Raw genomic sequence first — 17,299 nt, 5'->3', positions numbered from 1 at the left:
CAGTACTTATCACCACCTGACATATATCATATATTTATTTTTGTGTAATTTTTGTTTTTTCCCTGACACTTGAATGTAAGATCCATTAGAATAGGAATTCCATCTATTATTTTTCATTCACTGCTATAATCCCTGTGCTTCTCAATAAATTTTTGTTGCATGGATTAATGTCTCTTTTTTATTGAGAGGCTGTATCATATCAAAGTAAAAATCCTGAACCCAAAGTAAGATGGACGTGAATTCTCAGCCCAGCTCTGGTACTAATAGGCTCTGGAAATTTAGGTAAGCCATTTAATTTCTCTGGGCTTCAGCTTTGTTATCTGTAAAACATGGCAGCTAGACTATATGAATTCTAAGGACTTCTATATCCCTGAACAATAGCCTATAAATGTTTTCTTTGGGCTCTTTCATAGATGTTTTGGTTATAGCATATGGTAAGATGTTTGCAGGATGATGTTAAGGAGGCACTCTATTAGGTGGCATGTGCTGGTAATGCACAGCTTTTTTGTTCAGGCATCTGTAAAATACATGAGGAGCTCTCAGAACATGGTTTAAGAACTTTTTGTACCTATATCAATGTCATGGGCTTTTCCTGATATGAAGGAATGAAACATGATTGAATATTCAAAAATGATGCCTTTTTTTATTTTACAACTAATATTGCCAAGCTATGAACTTTGACTTAGGAATGATTTAAAATTACAACTACTTATAAATAAACAAAACTGATAGTGTAAACTCTCTAGATTTCAAGCCACGGTTGAAAAGGTCATCAAAGACGTATATTTTAAAATCCTGACACCTGAAGAGCTAGAGAGCGCAAATAGTGTTAAACTGTGTTGAATATGTTATTTAATCCACATTGGACTTTCTCCATGGATGGTGCCTCAGTGAACTCTCCTGGCAGGCTGGTTGCTTCTTCTTTAGTAATTTTCAAGCCACTCAGATACTGTGTTCCATTTCTCTTGCCTACAGCACTTTATAGATGATATCTTCTTACAACATGAGCTTCATAATTCAATACAAGTTGCTGAAACTGCACCTTAAAATGCTTTTCTTTGAGATTCAGAGGATAGTGTTTAAATAGATTGTATCCTGTAGCCCTAATAAAAACATTTATATAGCAACTCTCCCAGAATTATTGAATAAATATTTGTACTATTATAAAGCAGTGGAGAAAATCACAATGAAGGAAGCATTTATTAGAACATTTCATAAAGTTAACGGCCCATAAGAATATGCTTCAAGTTCACTATTGTTAAAACTTCACTATTAACAGTTTCAGATGGGTTTGGATGAGAAATTGCTATTTCCAACTTAGTTTTGGTAAAAGGAAAGATCTTAAGACATTCTTGATTTTTTTTTTTTCATTACTCTTTAAAGTTATAAGCCTTTGTGGTTTGGGACTATTAAGAAATAACATATTATATGGTTTATTTTGGGCTTAAAGGAATTGCTTAGCTGTGCATTATCCTCAAATAGGGATGTATAAAAAGAAACAGATTATTAAGTTACAGATAGAATCATTTAAAAAATAACATTTTTTTATTTAAAAATTAAAATGTAATTAGTCATTTGAGATGTTCCTTGTTCAAAATAACTTGTTACCCTCTATAGAATGGTGGATGTTAGCTTATATTGCTTTTGTTCATGCTAGCTTTATTTGTGGGTAAAATAAACAGTGTTAAATGATTATGTAATCATTTGCATAATGTGATAAACCTTAATATCTTGAATCTGAAGTTGTCATGGGTTCTTAACCTCAACAGTGTGCTTAATTGGCAGAAGGCGTTAGAGGGTTGCCAGATAGGGTGGTGGATGTGGGAGGAAAGGGGGAAGGGAGAGAGGTGGAAGGTAAAGATATTGCAACAGTGTTCAACTTTGATGTTTTCTTATGGTCTCCCCTTACCTTCTGAATCTTGAAATTATTTTTCTTAGAAATTTTTCTTCCATTTGCTTTCTGCCAGAATTCCTCCTTCTCTAGTTTTTTTCTAGTCCAGTTGATTTCATGTTTAGCCCCCTTTTCTTTGTTCTTGTATCTCAACCAAGAATAGACTTCATATTTAGCCCCCTTTTCTTTCTTCTTGTATCTCAACCAAGAAAGGTTCATCCTTTTAGGAAACATTTTATCAGCTCAGGGATGATGAAAAGTGAAAACTTGGCCAAGGTAAGGCTGCCCGACTTCTGTGCTGTTATTCCAGTGTATCCAGAATGTGTTTCCATCCTTTCCCTAGTTATTGGCATTGTGAACTATTTATATCACAAGTCTATTGGGCTTCTGGTGCTTGATTATGTGTTGTGTGTGTGTGTGTGTGTGTGTGTGTGTGTATGTTTGTTTTAAGGACTTGATAAATTTTGATCAGGAGCCTCTGGTTCTCAAACTATAATTTTGGGGGATTGATTTGGCTACCCTGGAAAACTGCATTAGCTTTTTAGTCTACTAGGACTCTACTTAGCATGGGAAGAATTAGTTTTATGATTGAGTGGTCATTTAGGGTTGCCAACATGCTGGCTTAGTTCATGTGATCTTAAAACTATACATTTAAAGAAACTGGCAAGTTATTGATAATCCATTTGAATTAAACCATGCTTCCACTATCATTTACTTCCTTACTTTACTTACTTTACTTTACTTACTTGCTTTACTTACTCAAAATTTGTTGAGTCTGCTTCCTAAATGTGCAATCCTCCCCCTGCAAGAAGAAAAAGGAAGAAGAGACTATACTTTCATAGCATCCACTGCATACCACTAGTTTTGCAACCCCAATATTTTCTTCAAATAAGAGCCTATCTTTACCAGCAGGCCATGAAATCCTTGAGAGCAGATCCTTGAATTCTCCTTCGCTCATTTTCTTCTAATCCAGGGCCTGCTACACACTAAAGAAACAAATATTTTTAAAGCACAAAACTATATCATCAGTCTTGCTTCAATGCTATGATCCTCTCTACCTCCTGACATGGGGCTCCTAAGATTTATTTTAGAAGTTTTGTGGATGGTGATCCTTGTCAGTTCTTGGTAGTACCTATAATTCAAAAGTGGAGAAAGTGGGATATTTGCTCAGTGATTTTTAGTTAAAGGATTAATACTGAACCCTTTCATTGGCTTTACATAATTTCACAATAAAGACCAAAATGTGGCTCATTCTACTTCTGCAGCTTTTATCTCCATGCTCTTCTAACTTGCTGTTAGGTCACTGGCCTTCTTTTGAGTCCTCAAACAAACCATGTGCCTTCTTCCCTCAGAGCCTTTGTACTTATTGTTTCCCCTGCCTGGAATATAATTCTTCTGTATTCACTTTCCCCATCCTGCTATCCTTTACCTTGGTAACTGACATGCATTGTTCGGATCTCATCTGGGAGCAGGGAAGCCTTTCCTGATGGCCCAGAAGAGGTCGTGTTCCCTAGTTGTTCTGTTTTATCTTTTCTTCATTGTACTTACTATGGTTTTTATTTATTTACATATGTATTTGATTATTTTTGTTTCTCCCACAAGACTTTAAGTTCCAGGTAGGTGAGGACTATGCTTTATTTTTTTTATTTTTTTTTTTTTAAATTTTTTTTATTGTTATGTTAATCCCCATACATTACATCATTAGTTTTAGATATAGTGTTCCATGATTCATTGTTTGTGCATAACACCCAGTGCTCCATGCAGAACGTGCCCTCCTCAATACCCATCACCAGGCTAACCCATCCTCCCAACCCCCTCCCCTCTAGAACCCTCAGTTTGTTTTTCAGAGTCCATCGTCTCTCATGGTTCTTCTCCCCCTCCAATTTCCCCCCCTTCATTCTTCCCCTCCTGCTATATTCTTCTTCTTTTTTTCTTTCTTAACATATATTGGACTATGCTTTATTTTATCACTGTATCCTCTGTGTCTTGCTTAGTCTCTGGTCCAGGGGAAACACTTACCAAAATTTGTTGAAAAAATAAAATGTGTTCTGGTCTACCTGTTTTGTCTTGTTTTTGTTTTGTTTTTCCTGGAAAAACAGATTTTGTATTTTTCACACGAGTAGTGGGGAAGCCTTCTCTAAAGACAGAGCTGAATTCATTCCAGCCACTTTGTCCAAATCCCCAGCTGTATCTGCTTTAATCTTTGCATGTCAGAGACAATGGCTTCAAACAGCAAATAGGCACAGGAAGAAGAAATATTTTTTCTTCCTTAATTATTGCATCATCTATAATTTACTCCTTTCTTGTTATCTACTGTCTACTATCAACTATCCTACTCTGCCCCATAATTATGCCACTTTGAGGTTTCAAGTTAATGTCTCAACCCCAATATTGCTCTCACCTGGTGGGAGACATTACGATATTTTGATATTGAAGTCTTGCAATTCTGACCACTTCAAGTGCAAATAAATGAACATCAGGAGAGTTCAAAAATTTTTTTTAAGATTGTTTATTTGTTTACTTGACAGAGAGAGAGAGAGCACAAGCAGGGGGAGTGGCAGGCAGAGGGAGAGGGAGAAGCAGGCTTCCTGCTGAGCAAGGAGCCTGGCTCGGGGCTTGATCCCAGGACCCTGGGATCATGACCTGAGCCGAAGGCAGACACTTAACTGACTGAGCCACCCACACACCCTGGGATAGCTCAAATTTTTACTTAGACTTTATTTTTAAAAAATTTTTTATGGTGTAACTATTAAATATTTAACATGTAAATATTAAACAACACACTACTGGATGAAGAATGGGCCAAATTAGAAATCAAATGGCAAATCAAAAGAAAAAGAAAACACATTATTACAGAACCTATGGGATGCAGAAAAGCAGATGTTAGAATGACATTTATGTTATAAATTCTTGTATTAAGAAAAAAAGTTCAAATAACACCACACCACAAGGAACCAGAAAAAGAAGAAACTTAGCTGAAGTTTAGTAGAGGAAAGAAACAACAATGAAAAATCAGAAATAAATAAAATAGAGACTAGAATCAACAATAACATAACATTGAAAGTAGTGACCACTTTTTCTAAAAATAATAAATAAAGTTGGTAATGTTTTAACTACATTTACTAAGAAAAAAAAAAAAAGATTCAAAAACCAAGATGAGAAATGGAAGAGAAAACAGTATAACAGATAACCACAGAAGTACATAGTGTGATAACAGATAACTATAAACAATTACATACTAACAAATCAGATAACTTAGGAAAAAATCCAGATAATTCCTAAAAATGCACAAGTTACCAAGAATGAATTATGAATCTTGAATCCAAGATGTAGGATTCATTCATTTCACAAGAATGAAAGCTGAATTAAGAATCAAAAATCTCCCAGCACAGAAAAGTCGAAGACCACATGATTTCATTGGCAAACCACACCAAACATTAAAAAAAATTATGATAATCTTTATCAAAATCTTACAAATAATAGAACAGAGGGAACGCATTCAAAAATGTTCCATGAGGTCAGTACTACCCTGATGCCAAAGCAGGACTAAAACAATATAAGAACAAAAAAGTCTAGTTTGTCCGATAAGTATTGCTACTCCAACTTTCTTTTGACATCCATTTTCATGATAAATGTTTCTCTACCCCTTCACTTTCAATCTGCAGGGGTCTTTAGGTCTAAAATGAGTCTCTTGTAGGCAGCATATAGATGGGTCTTGTTTTTTTTTCTTAAATCCATTCTGACACCCACGTCTTTTGATTGGAGCATTTAGTCTATTTACATTCAAAGTAATTATTGGTAGATACATATTGATTGCCATTTTATTGCTTGTTTTGTCATTGTTTCTGGAGATTTTCTCTGATCCTTTCTTTGTCACTTTTGTTCTCTCCTTTGCACTCAAAGAGTCCCCTTTATTTCTTTCAGGGCTGGTTTAGTGGTCATAAACTTTAGTTTTTGTTTGTTTGGGAAGCTTTTTATCTTTCCTTCTATTCTAAATGATAGCCTTGCTAGATAGAGTATCTTTGCTGCAGATTTTTCCCATTCAGCACTTTGAATATATCGTGCCACTCTCATCTGACTTGCCAGGTTTCTGTTGAGAAATCTCCAGCTAGCCTTATGGGTTTTTCCTTGTAAGTTAAGGATTTCTTTTGTCTTGCTGCTTTTAAGACTTTTTATCACCATATTTTGCACATTTAATTATATCATGTCTTGGTATTGGCCTGTTTTTGGTGATTTTGATGGGAGTTCTCTGTGCCTTCTGGATCTGGATATTTGTTTCCTTCACTAGTTCAGGGAGGTTTTCTGCTATTAATTGCTTGAAATAAATTTTCTACCACCTTTTCTTTCTTTTCTTCTTCTGGGACTTCTATAATACAAATGTTATTATGTTTGATGAAGTCACTGAGTTCCCTAAGTCTATTCTAGTGCTGCATAATTCTTCTTTCTTTTTTTTGTTCAGCTTCATTGTTTTCCATTGTTTTGTCTTCTAGATCACTAATTCATTCCTCTGCTTTTTCCAGCCTACTGTTCATTGCATCAGGCCTGTTTCCAAGGTCGCTTATTGCATTCTTCATCTCTGATTGATTCTTTTTTAACTCCTTTATCATTGTTGTGAGGGTCTCCCTGATATCTTCCATTCTTTTCTCAAGCCCAGTGACTATCCTTAGGATTGTTGCTTTAAATTCTCCATCAGGCATGTTACTTTTATCTGCTTCACTTAGATCTCTTGTTGTGGCCTTATGTTTTTCCTTCATTTGGGAGAAATTCCTCCATCTTGACATTTTATCTAATTCTCTGCCTTCTTTTCTTTCTTTTTTTTTTTTTTTAAAGATTTTATTTATTTATTTGACAGAGAGAGACACAGCGAGAGAGGGAACACAAGCAGGGGGAGTGGGAGAGGGAGAAGCAGGCTTCCTGCGGAGCAGGGAGCCCGATGCGGGGCTCGATCCCAGGACCCTGGGATCATGACCTGAGCCGAAGGCAGACGCTTAACGACTGAGCCACCCAGGTGCCCCTCTCTGCCTTCTTTTCTGTGTTAGAAAAACCTGTTATGTCTCCTGCTCCTGAAAGTAATGGCCTTATGAAGAAGAGGTCATGTAGTGGCCAGGGTCTGGCACTTCAGGGAGTGTCTCTGCTGTGTGCTGCATGTGCTCTGCTATTGTGTTTTGGCTGCTCTATCCCTCAGGCCAGTCATCTGCAGAGGCTTTTGCCTACTATGAACAGTGTTTGGTCCCTGGCCTATATGTGGTGACTTTTAAGTAGGTGTGCTCTGGTCTGCTTGTAAAATGAAACCTGACATCCAACTCCACCAGATGTGAGGCCCTGCAGAACTCTCTGGTCAGGAGACATGGTGTGGGCAGAGGTTTCTGCTGATCTTCTGGGAGAGGATCTTGCTGCCTTGGGACTGAGGCAAGCTTGATGGAGAAGTGCAGTCCTGGCAGAGCACAGCGGGGTGAGGCTTGGTGTAAGCAAGTTAGATAGCCAGTGTCTGCACTAGCTTCTTCCCTCAGGTGGCATAGTATTTATGCTGAGGGGTGGGGGAGTGTACTTAGATTTTAGAAGTCACCCCTTCCAGTTTATGAAGAACTATTTGTAATAGTAGTGACATTGAATTAACTGTACTAGTGAACTGAGAATGACCATTTTACAACAAAGATTCAAATAATAAGAAATAATTATCTGATAAATAATAATAGTTTTTTAAAATTTATTTATAGGTGTTTCTGACTGGATTCACAGACTTTTTTTTTCTTTGAAATTTTTTTATTGTTATGTGAATCACCATACATTACATCATTAGTTTTTGATATAGTGTTCCATGATTCATTGTTTGTGCATAACACCCAGTGCTCCATGCAGAACGTGCCATCTTTAATACCCATCACCAGGCTAACACATCCTCCCACCCCCCTCCCCTAGAGAACCCTCAGTTTGTTTTTCAGAGTCCATCGTCTCTTATGGTTCATCTCCCCCTCCGATTTCCCCACCTTCATTCTTTCCCCTCCTGCTATCTTCTTTTTTTTTTTCTTAACATATATTGCATTATTTGTTTCAGAGGTACAGATTTGGATTCAACAGTCTTGCACAATTCACAGTGCTCACCATAGCACATACCCTCCCCAGTGACTATCACCCAGCCACCCCATCCCTCCCACCCCCCACCACTCCAGCAACCCTCAGTGTGTTTCCTGAGATTAAGACTTCCTCATATCAGTGAGGTCATATGATACATCTCTTTCTCTGATTGACTTATTTCGCTCAGCATAACACCCTCCAGTTCCATCCACGTTGTTGCAAATGGCAAGATCTCATTCTTTTTGATGGCTGTATAATATTCAATTGTATATATATACCACATCTTCTTTATCCATTCTTCTGTCAATGGACATCTTGGCTCTTTCCACAGTTTGGCTATTGTGGACATCGCTGCTAGAAACATTGGGGTGCACATACCCCTTCGGATCCCTCCATTTTTATCTTTGGGGTAAATACCCAGTAGTGCAATTACTGGATTGTATGGTAGCTCTACTTTCAACTTTTTGAGGAACCTCCATACTGTTTTCCAGAGTGGCTGCACCAGCTTGCATTCCCAACAACAGTATAGGAGGGTTCCCCTTTCTCTGCATCCCCGCCAACATCTGTTGTTTCCTGACTTGTTAATTTTAGCCATTCTGACTAGTGTGAGGTGGTATCTCATTGAGGTTTTGATTTGGATTTCCCTGATGCTGAGCGATGTTGAGCACTTTTTCATGTGTCTGTTGGCCATTTGGATGTCCTTTGGAAAAATGTCTGTTCATGTCATCTGCCCATTTCTTGACTGGATCATTTGTTCTTTGGGTGTTGAGTTTGATAAGTTCTTTATAGATTTTGGATACTAGCCCTTTATCTGATATGTCATTTGCAAATATCTTCTCCCATTCTGTCAGTTGTCTTTTGGTTTTGGTGACTGTTTCCTTTGCTGTGCAAAAGCTATTTATCTTGATGAGGTCCCAATAGTTCGTTTTTGCCCTTGCTTCCCTTGCCTTTGGCAATGTTTCTAGGAAGAAGTTGCTGTGGCTGAGGTCGAAGAGGTTGCTGCCTGTGTTCTCCTCTAGGATTTTGATGGACTCCTGTCTCACATTTAGGTCTTTCATCCATTTGGAGTCTATTTTTGTGTGTGGTGTAAGGAAATGGTCCAGTTTCATTCTTCTGCATGTGGCTGTCCAATTTTCCCAACACAATTTGTTGAGGAGACTGTCTTTTTTCCACTGGACATTTGAAGATTAGTTGAGCATAGAGTTGAAGGTCCATTTCTGGTCTCTCCATTCTGTTCCATTGATCTGTGTCTGTTTTTGTGCCAGTACCATACTGTCTTGATGATGACAGCTTTGTAATAGGGCTGGAAGTCTGGAATTGTGATGCCGCCAGCTTTGCTTTTCTTTTTCAACATTCCTCTGGCTATGCGGGGTCTTTTCTGGTTCCATACAAATTTTACGATTATTTGTTCCACTTCTTTGAAAAAAGTGGATGGTATTTTGATGGGGATTGCATTGAATGTGTAGATTGCTCTAGGTAGCATTGACATCTTCATGTTTGTTCTTCCAATCCATGAGCATGGAACGTTTTTCCATTTCTTTGTGTCTTCCTCAATTTCTTTCATGAGTATTTTATAGTTTTCTGAGTACAGATCCTTTGCGTCTTTGGTTAGATTTATTCCTAGGTATCTTATGGTTTTGGGTGCAATTGTAAATGGGATTGACTCCTTAATTTCTCTTTCTTCTGTCTTGTTGTTGGTGTATAAGAATGCCACTGATTTCTGTGCATTGATTTTATATCCTGCCACTTTACTGAATTCTGTATGAGTTCTAGCAGTTTTGGGGTGGGGTCTTTTGGGTTTTCCACATAAAGTATCATATCATCTGCAAAGAGTGAGAGTTTGACTTCTTCTTTGCCGATTTGGATGCCTTTTATTTCTTTTTGTTGTCTGATTGCTGTGGGAAGGACTTCTAATACTATGTTGAATAGCAGTGGTGATAGTGGACATCCCTGCTGCGTTCCTGACCTTAGGGGGAAAGCTCTCAGTTTTTCCCCATTGAGAATGATATTCGCTGTGGGTTTTTCATAGATGGCTTTTATGATATTGAGGTATGTACCCTCTATCCCTATCCTCTGAAGAGTATTGATCAAGAAAGGATGCTGTACTTTGTCAAATGCTTTTTCTGCGTCTATTGAGAGGATCATATGATTCTTGTTCTTTCTTTTGTTAATGTGTGGATCACGTTGATTGATTTGTGGATATTGAACCAACCTTGCAGCCCAGGGATAAATCCCACTTGGTTGTGGTGAATAATCCTTTTAATGTACTGTTGGTACCTATTGGCTAGTATTTTGGTGAGAATTTTTGCATCCATGTTCATCAGGGATATTGGTCTGTAATTCTCCTTTTTGATGGGCTCTTTGTCTGGTTTTGGGATCCAGGTAATGCTGGCCTCATAAAATGAGTTTGGAAGTTTTCCTTCCATTTCTATTTTTTGGAACAGTTTCAGAAGAATAGGTATTAATTCTTCTTGAAATGTTTGGTAGAATTCCCTTGGGAAGCCATCTGGCCCTGGGCTTTTGTTTTTTGGGAGATTTTTGATGACTGCTTCAATTTCCTTAGTGGTTATAGGTCTGTTCAGGTTTTCTATTTCTTCCTGGTTCAGTTTTGGTAGTTGATACATCTCTAGGAATGCATCCATTTCTTCCAGGTTATCTAATTTGCTGGCTTAGAGTTGCTCATAATATGTTCTTATAATTGTTTGTATTTCTTTGGTGTTGGTTGTGATCCCTCTTCTTTCATTCATGATTTTGTTGATTTGGGTCATTTCTCTTTTCTTTTTGATAAGTCTGGCCAGGGATTTATCAATCTTGTTAATTCTTTCAAAGTACCAGCTCCTAGTTTTGTTGATCTGTTCTACTGTTCTTTTGGTTTCTATTTCATTGATTTCTGCTCTGATCTTTATTATTTCTCTTCTCCTGCTGGGTTTAGGCTTTATTTGCTGTTCTTCCTCCAGCTCTTTTAGGTGTAGGGTTAGGTTTTGTACTTGAGACTTTACATGTTTCTTGAGAAAGGCTTGTATTGCTATATACTTTCCTCTTAGGACTGCCTTTGCTGCATCCCAAAGATTTTGAACAGTTGTGTTTTCATTTTCATTGGTTTCCATGAATTTTTTTAATTCTTCTTTAATTTCCTGGTTGACCCATTCATTCTTTAGTAGGATGCTCTTTAGCCTCCATGTATTTGAGTTCTTTCTGACTTTCCTCTTGTGATTGAGTTCTAGTTTCAAAGCATTGGGGTCTGAAAATATGCAGGGAATGATCCCAATCTTTTGGTACCGGTTGAGACCTGATTTATGACCTAGGATGTGATTGATTCTGGAGAATGTTCCATGGGCACTAAAGAAGAATGTGCATTCCGTTGCTTTGGGATGGAATGTTCTGAATATGTCTGTGAAGTCCATTTGGTCCAGTGTGTCCTTTAAAGTCTTTATTTCCTTGTTGATCTTTTGCTTAGATGATCTGTCCATTTCAGTGAGGGGGTTGTTAAAGTCCCCCATTATTATTGTATTGTTGTCAGTGTGTTTCTTTGCTTTTGTTATTAATTGGCTTATATAATTGGCTGCTCCCATGTTAGGGGCATAGATATTTACAATTGTTAGATCTTCTTGTTGGATGGACCCTTTAAGTAGGATATAGTGTCCTTCCTCATCTCTTATTACAGTCTTTGGTTTAAAATCTAATTTGTCTGATAAAAGGATTGCCACCCCAGTTTTCTTTTGGTGTCCATTAGCATGGTAAATGGTTTTCCACCCCCTCACTTTCAATCTGGGGGTGTCTTTGGGTCTAAAATGAGTCTCTTGCAGACAGCATATCGGTGGGTCCTGTTTTTTAATCCAGTCTGATAGCCTGTGTCTTTTGATTGGGGCATTTAGCCCATTTACATTGAGGACAACTATTGAAAGGTATGATTTTAGGGTCATTGTATTGCCTGTAAGGTGACTGTTACTGTATATCGTCTTTGGTCCTTTCTTGTCTATGTTGCTTTTAGGCTCTCTCTTTGTTTAGAGGACCCCTTGCAATATTTCTTGTAGGGCTGGTTTCGTATTTGCAAATTCCTTTAGTTTTTGTTTGTCCTGGAAGCTTTTTATCTCTCCTTTTATTTTTAATGACAGCCTAGCTGGATATAGTATTCTTGGCTGCATATTTTTCTTGCTTAGCGCTCTGAATATATCATGCCAGTCCTTTCTGGCCTGCCAGGTCTGTGGATAGGTCTGTTGCCAATCTAATGTTTCTACCATTGTAGGTTACAGGTCTCTTCTCCTGAGCTGCTTTCAGGATTTTCTCTTTGTCTCTGAGACTCATAAGTTTTACTATTAGATATCGGGGTGTTGACCTATTTTTATTGATTTTGAGAGGGTTTCTCCGTGCCTCCTGGATTTTGATGCCTGTTTCCTTCCCCAAATTAGGGAAGTTCTCTGCTATAATTTGCTCCAATATACCTTCTGCCCCTCTCTCTCTTTCTTCTTCTTCTGGGATCCCAATTATTCTAATGTTGTTTCGTCTTATGGTATCGTTTATCTCTCGAATTCTGCCCTCGTGATCCAGTAGTTGTTTATCTCTCTTTTTCTCAGCTTCTTTATTTTCCATCATTTGGTCTTCTATCTCACTGATTCTCTCTTCTGCCTCATTTATCTTAGTAGTTAGCACCCCCATTTTTATTGCACCTCCTTAATAGCCTTTTTGATTATTACTTGGTTAGATTTTAGTTTTTTTATTCCTCCAGAAAGGGTTTCTCTAATAACTTCCATGCTTTTTTCAAGCCCAGCTAGTATCTTTAAAGTCATCATTCTGAACTCTAGGTCCGACAGCGTACTAATGTCTGTATTGCGTAGGTCCCTGGCAGTCGTTACTACCTCTTGTTCTTTTTGTTGAGGTCATTTTCTCTGTCTTGTCATTTTGTCCAGAGGAACATAGATTAATGAGAGAACAAAATGCTAACAGGGTAACAACGTCCCCAGAAAATATACTCTAAACTAATCAGAAAAGACCTGAAGCCAGGGGAAAAGAAAAGGGAAGAAAGAAAAAAGAAAAAGAAAAAAAAAAAAGAAAAAGAAAAAGATAAAAACAAAAACAAACAAAACAAAAAAAAGCAGAATATGATCAAATATGATCAGGCTGGTGCATAGATCAGTGCCACACACTAGATTTTGGGTGTATTTTGGTCTGTTAGAAGAAAGTGCCTCCCAAAATTTTAAAGAAAGAAAAACATATATATGTACAAAAATAAGGGTTGATATGATGAAGGGATGGAATATGACAGTAAAGATGAAAATTATAAAAAATTTTATAAAAGGAATTGATAAGAAGTTGTTTGAAAAAAGAAAGAAGAGGATTTAAAAAAAAAGGAAAAAAGGGGAGAGAATGTGATCAGGCAGGAGAGTAGAACAAAACTATACACTAGAGATTTAGGGGATATTTTGATCTGTTAGAAGAAACTATCTCAAAATTTTAAAGAAAGAACAACTTATATATATATACCAAAAATAAGGGTAACTACTATGAAGGGATAGAATATGACTCTAAAAATGAAAAATAAAAATGGTTTTAAAAAAAGGGATTGATAAGATGTTGATTGAAAAAGGGAAAAAGAAAAATTAAAAAAAAAAAGTTAAAAAAAATTAACTTTGAAAGACTAAAGAATCATGGTAAAAAAGCCATGGATTCTCTGTGCATTATTCCCCTAGTGCTGGAGTTCTGCCATTCTCATTGATCAGTAAACTTGGTCTTGGCTGGCTGTTCTTGCTGATCTTCTGGGAGAGGGGCCTGTTGCCGTGGTTCCCAGATGTCTTTGCCGGAGTCAGAATTGCCCCACCCTTGCCCGGTCCAGGCTAAGTAATCTGCTCGGGTTTGCTCTCGGGAGCTTTTGTTCCCTGCAAGCTTTCCCAATAGCTCCGTGGTCTCCGAATCTCTGCCCCAGAGGAGCAGAGAACTCTTCAGTGCGCCCCCAGAGAAAAGCAGTTGATCACTCCCGTCTCCCCGGTCTCTGGCTGCAGTCCATGCTCACCCGCCTGTGACCAAGCGTTTCTATCTCTGGCACCCGACTCGGTGTGGAGTCTCCAAACCCAGTAGATCCCTGCAGTGCGCTCCTGCACCACTCCTCCCAGGGGAGGAAGGGGAGTCTCCCCAGATCTGCCGCTTGTTGGGTCCCTGCTGGAGGAGCAGTGGCCCGACTGTGCTGCGGATCACGGTTTTTGGCAACCCTGAGCTGCGAGCCCACTCCTTGGTTCTGTCTCGGCAGCCGGCTTCCCCACTCTGATACCTGGGAGCTCTGCCGCACTCAGGCACCTCTGGTCTTTCTGTGACCCCGAGGGTCCTGAGACCACACTGTTCCATGAGGGTTCCACCCCCCACTTAGCCACTGGAGCGACGTCTCTCAGCGGAGAAGCATTCTAAAAGTTCTGATTTTGTGCTCCACGGCTCTATCACTTGCCAGAAGTGGCCGATGGAGGCCCCCTCCCCTGCTGTCTATCCTCCCAAATATCGCCTCGGATTCACTTCTCCGCATGTCCTACCTTCAAGAAAGTGGTCGCGTTTCTGTTCAGAGAGTTGTTGCTATTCTTTTATTCGATCTCCTCTTGAGTTTGTAGGTGTTCAGAATGGTTTGATCCCTATCCAGCTGAATTCCTGAGACCAGATGAAATCCAGGTCTCCTACCCCTCCGCCATCTTGGTCCGCCCCCCCCCCCCTTTTTTTTAAATATGTCCTTTCTTGTTGGACCTATTCATAGCTCTAGCCAAGCTAATAAGTGATGAATAATAACTTGATTCTTTACTTTATTTAAAAGATTTTCCTTATATGAATTTGGGCCAAACATTTCTTGGAGAGGGAAGGGACACTGGGCATTGACAGAAAAGTCAAGTAGGGTATAAGCTGAAGAGAAGCAGGAGAGCCTTCCACTCTGTGACTGGGAACATTTTATTAGCTCCTATGTTTTTACAAGTCTGGCATTGCTCTTCTGATTGTGGAAGGAGCCAGTTTGCAAATATTCTGCATGGCCTCCTGGAGGAAATAGGAAACAAAGTAGCCTCACCCTTCTGTGGACTGAGGCTTAGAGAATTGGCACCCTAATAAGGTAGCTATAGAGCAAGAAGCTCAGTTAGGCAATTTTGGTTTTAAAGAAACATAGAGCTGCCTTAGGGAGCTGTCTTTCCCTATCTTGGATTAAGATGCTGACATCTCCTTTGCTGTGGCCTGATGTATGGTGCTCCCTGTTGGTCCCTGTGTTGGAGGCTGAGCCTATATTACTATAGTGCACAAGAATATGAAATGGCCTATTGTAGTCTTACCCCAGGTTGTTAAGACTCCAGGGTCATGACACTACTGAGTCCTTTTACTGACCCCATTCCTAATATTCAGCAGAGCAGAGCGTTTTATGATGCTATCTCAGAATTGATTATACCTAGGCAATCATCACAGCTGGAGTGATTTACCAACCTGACCAAAGATGCTGTGAGACACAGCAGGATGATGTTAAGACAGGGTTGGATGAAGAAAGACTTGACACATGCTAAAACAGGTGAAGCTAGAAATAGGCAGAATCAGTAGTGCTGCTGGGGTTTTTCTGGCCTTTATGCTGACTGTTCTTAGGTCTCAAACCTGTAGACTTTCTACTGGAATTTATGCCACTGACTCGCTTGGTACTCAGGCCTTAAGACTCTGACTGGAATTACACCATTACCTCTTCTTGGTTTCCAGCTTATTGACTATGGATCTTGGGACTTCTCAGCCATCATGATTAATGATTTAAGATGGTATTTGAGTGGGAGCTTGGGAAGATGATAAAGGAAGATCCTGAGTTGGGGGGTCCACACTCAACAGGAAGTCTACTTGAGTTCTCTCCCTCTCCCTCTGTCCCTCCCCCCTCCTCATAGTCTCTCCTGTCAGATAAATAAATAAATCTTAACAATTTTTTTTAAAAAATGAGCAGAAGCCATGAACAAACATTTCTCCAGAGAAGTTGTACAGATGGCCAACAGACACATGAAAAGATGCTCAACATCACTCATTATCAGGGAAATGCAAATCAAAACTACAATCGGGGCACCTGGGTGGCTCAGTTGATCTCAGTTCAGGTTTCCCTCTCAGGATCATGAGTTCAAGTTCCATATTGTGCTCCATGCTGGGTGTGAAGCCTACTTACAAAAAAAACTACAATAAACTACCTTACAACTGTCAGAATGGTGAAAATCAACAGAAGAAGCAACAGGTGTTGGTGAGGATGTAGAGAAAAAGAAACACTTGTGCAGTGTTGGTGGGAATGTAAATTGGTACAGTCACTGTGGAAAACAGTATGGACTTTCTTAAAAAAGTTAAAAACAGAACAACTTTATGGTCTAGCAATCGTATTCCTGACTATTTACCCAAAGAATACAAGAACACTAATTCAAAGGAATACATGCACCCCTATGTTTATAGCAGCAGTATTTACAATAGCCAAGACATGGAAGCAGCCCAATTGTCCATCGTTAGATGAATGTATAAATAAGATGTTACACACACACACACACACACACACACACATACACACAATGGAATATTATTCAGCCATAAAGAGAGAATGAAATCTTGGTATTTGCAATGACATGATTGGAGCTAGAAAGTATAATGTTCTGTGAAATAAATCAGTCAAAGACAAATACCATATGATTTTGTTTATATGAGGAATTTAAGAAACAAAACAAGCAAAGGGAGAAAATAAGACAGAGGGACAAATCAAGAAACAGACTCATAATTATATAGAACAAACTGATGATTACCAGAGGGGAGGTGTGTAGGGGGATGAGTGAAATAGGTGATAGGGATTAAGGAGTACACTTGTTGTGATGAGCACAGCATGATGTATGGAAGTGTTGAATTACTATATTGTATACCTGAAATCAATATAACACTGTATTAAATAAATAATTAAATAAAAACTTAAGAAAAAATAGTGCTTCTGTGGGATACTTTTGGAGTAGTGGAAAACACTTTGAAAGGTGGTAGCTCAGTGATAGTGCTACCAGGGACTTGTTTTGTTGCCAGTAATAAATTACTCTTACTCCCCTATCTTTTCCAGATTGGAAATCTTCGTTTTTGCATGTTTTATCCATACACTTTATATATGCCTCAAATCCTCACAACAACACTAAAAGCATGTAGCCCCAGACCCACATGTCTGTAAGCCTCATGTGCCAATCCCGAGTACCCTGAGTTACCTCTCACTTCCCAGGCCTAGATGAAATGACACAGAGGGAGTTTGGGATATGGCTTCTGAAGTAACCACTATGTTCTCAATAAATGTTTCTTGAATGAAGGAATGATAACAACATCAAGCCAGCAAATACTAGAAGC

The sequence above is a fragment of the Phoca vitulina genome, unplaced genomic scaffold, assembly GCF_004348235.1.
Source record: "Phoca vitulina isolate PV1807 unplaced genomic scaffold, GSC_HSeal_1.0 scaffold74, whole genome shotgun sequence".
NCBI lineage: Eukaryota > Metazoa > Chordata > Mammalia > Carnivora > Phocidae > Phoca > Phoca vitulina.
This window is presented reverse-complemented; position numbering follows the sequence as displayed.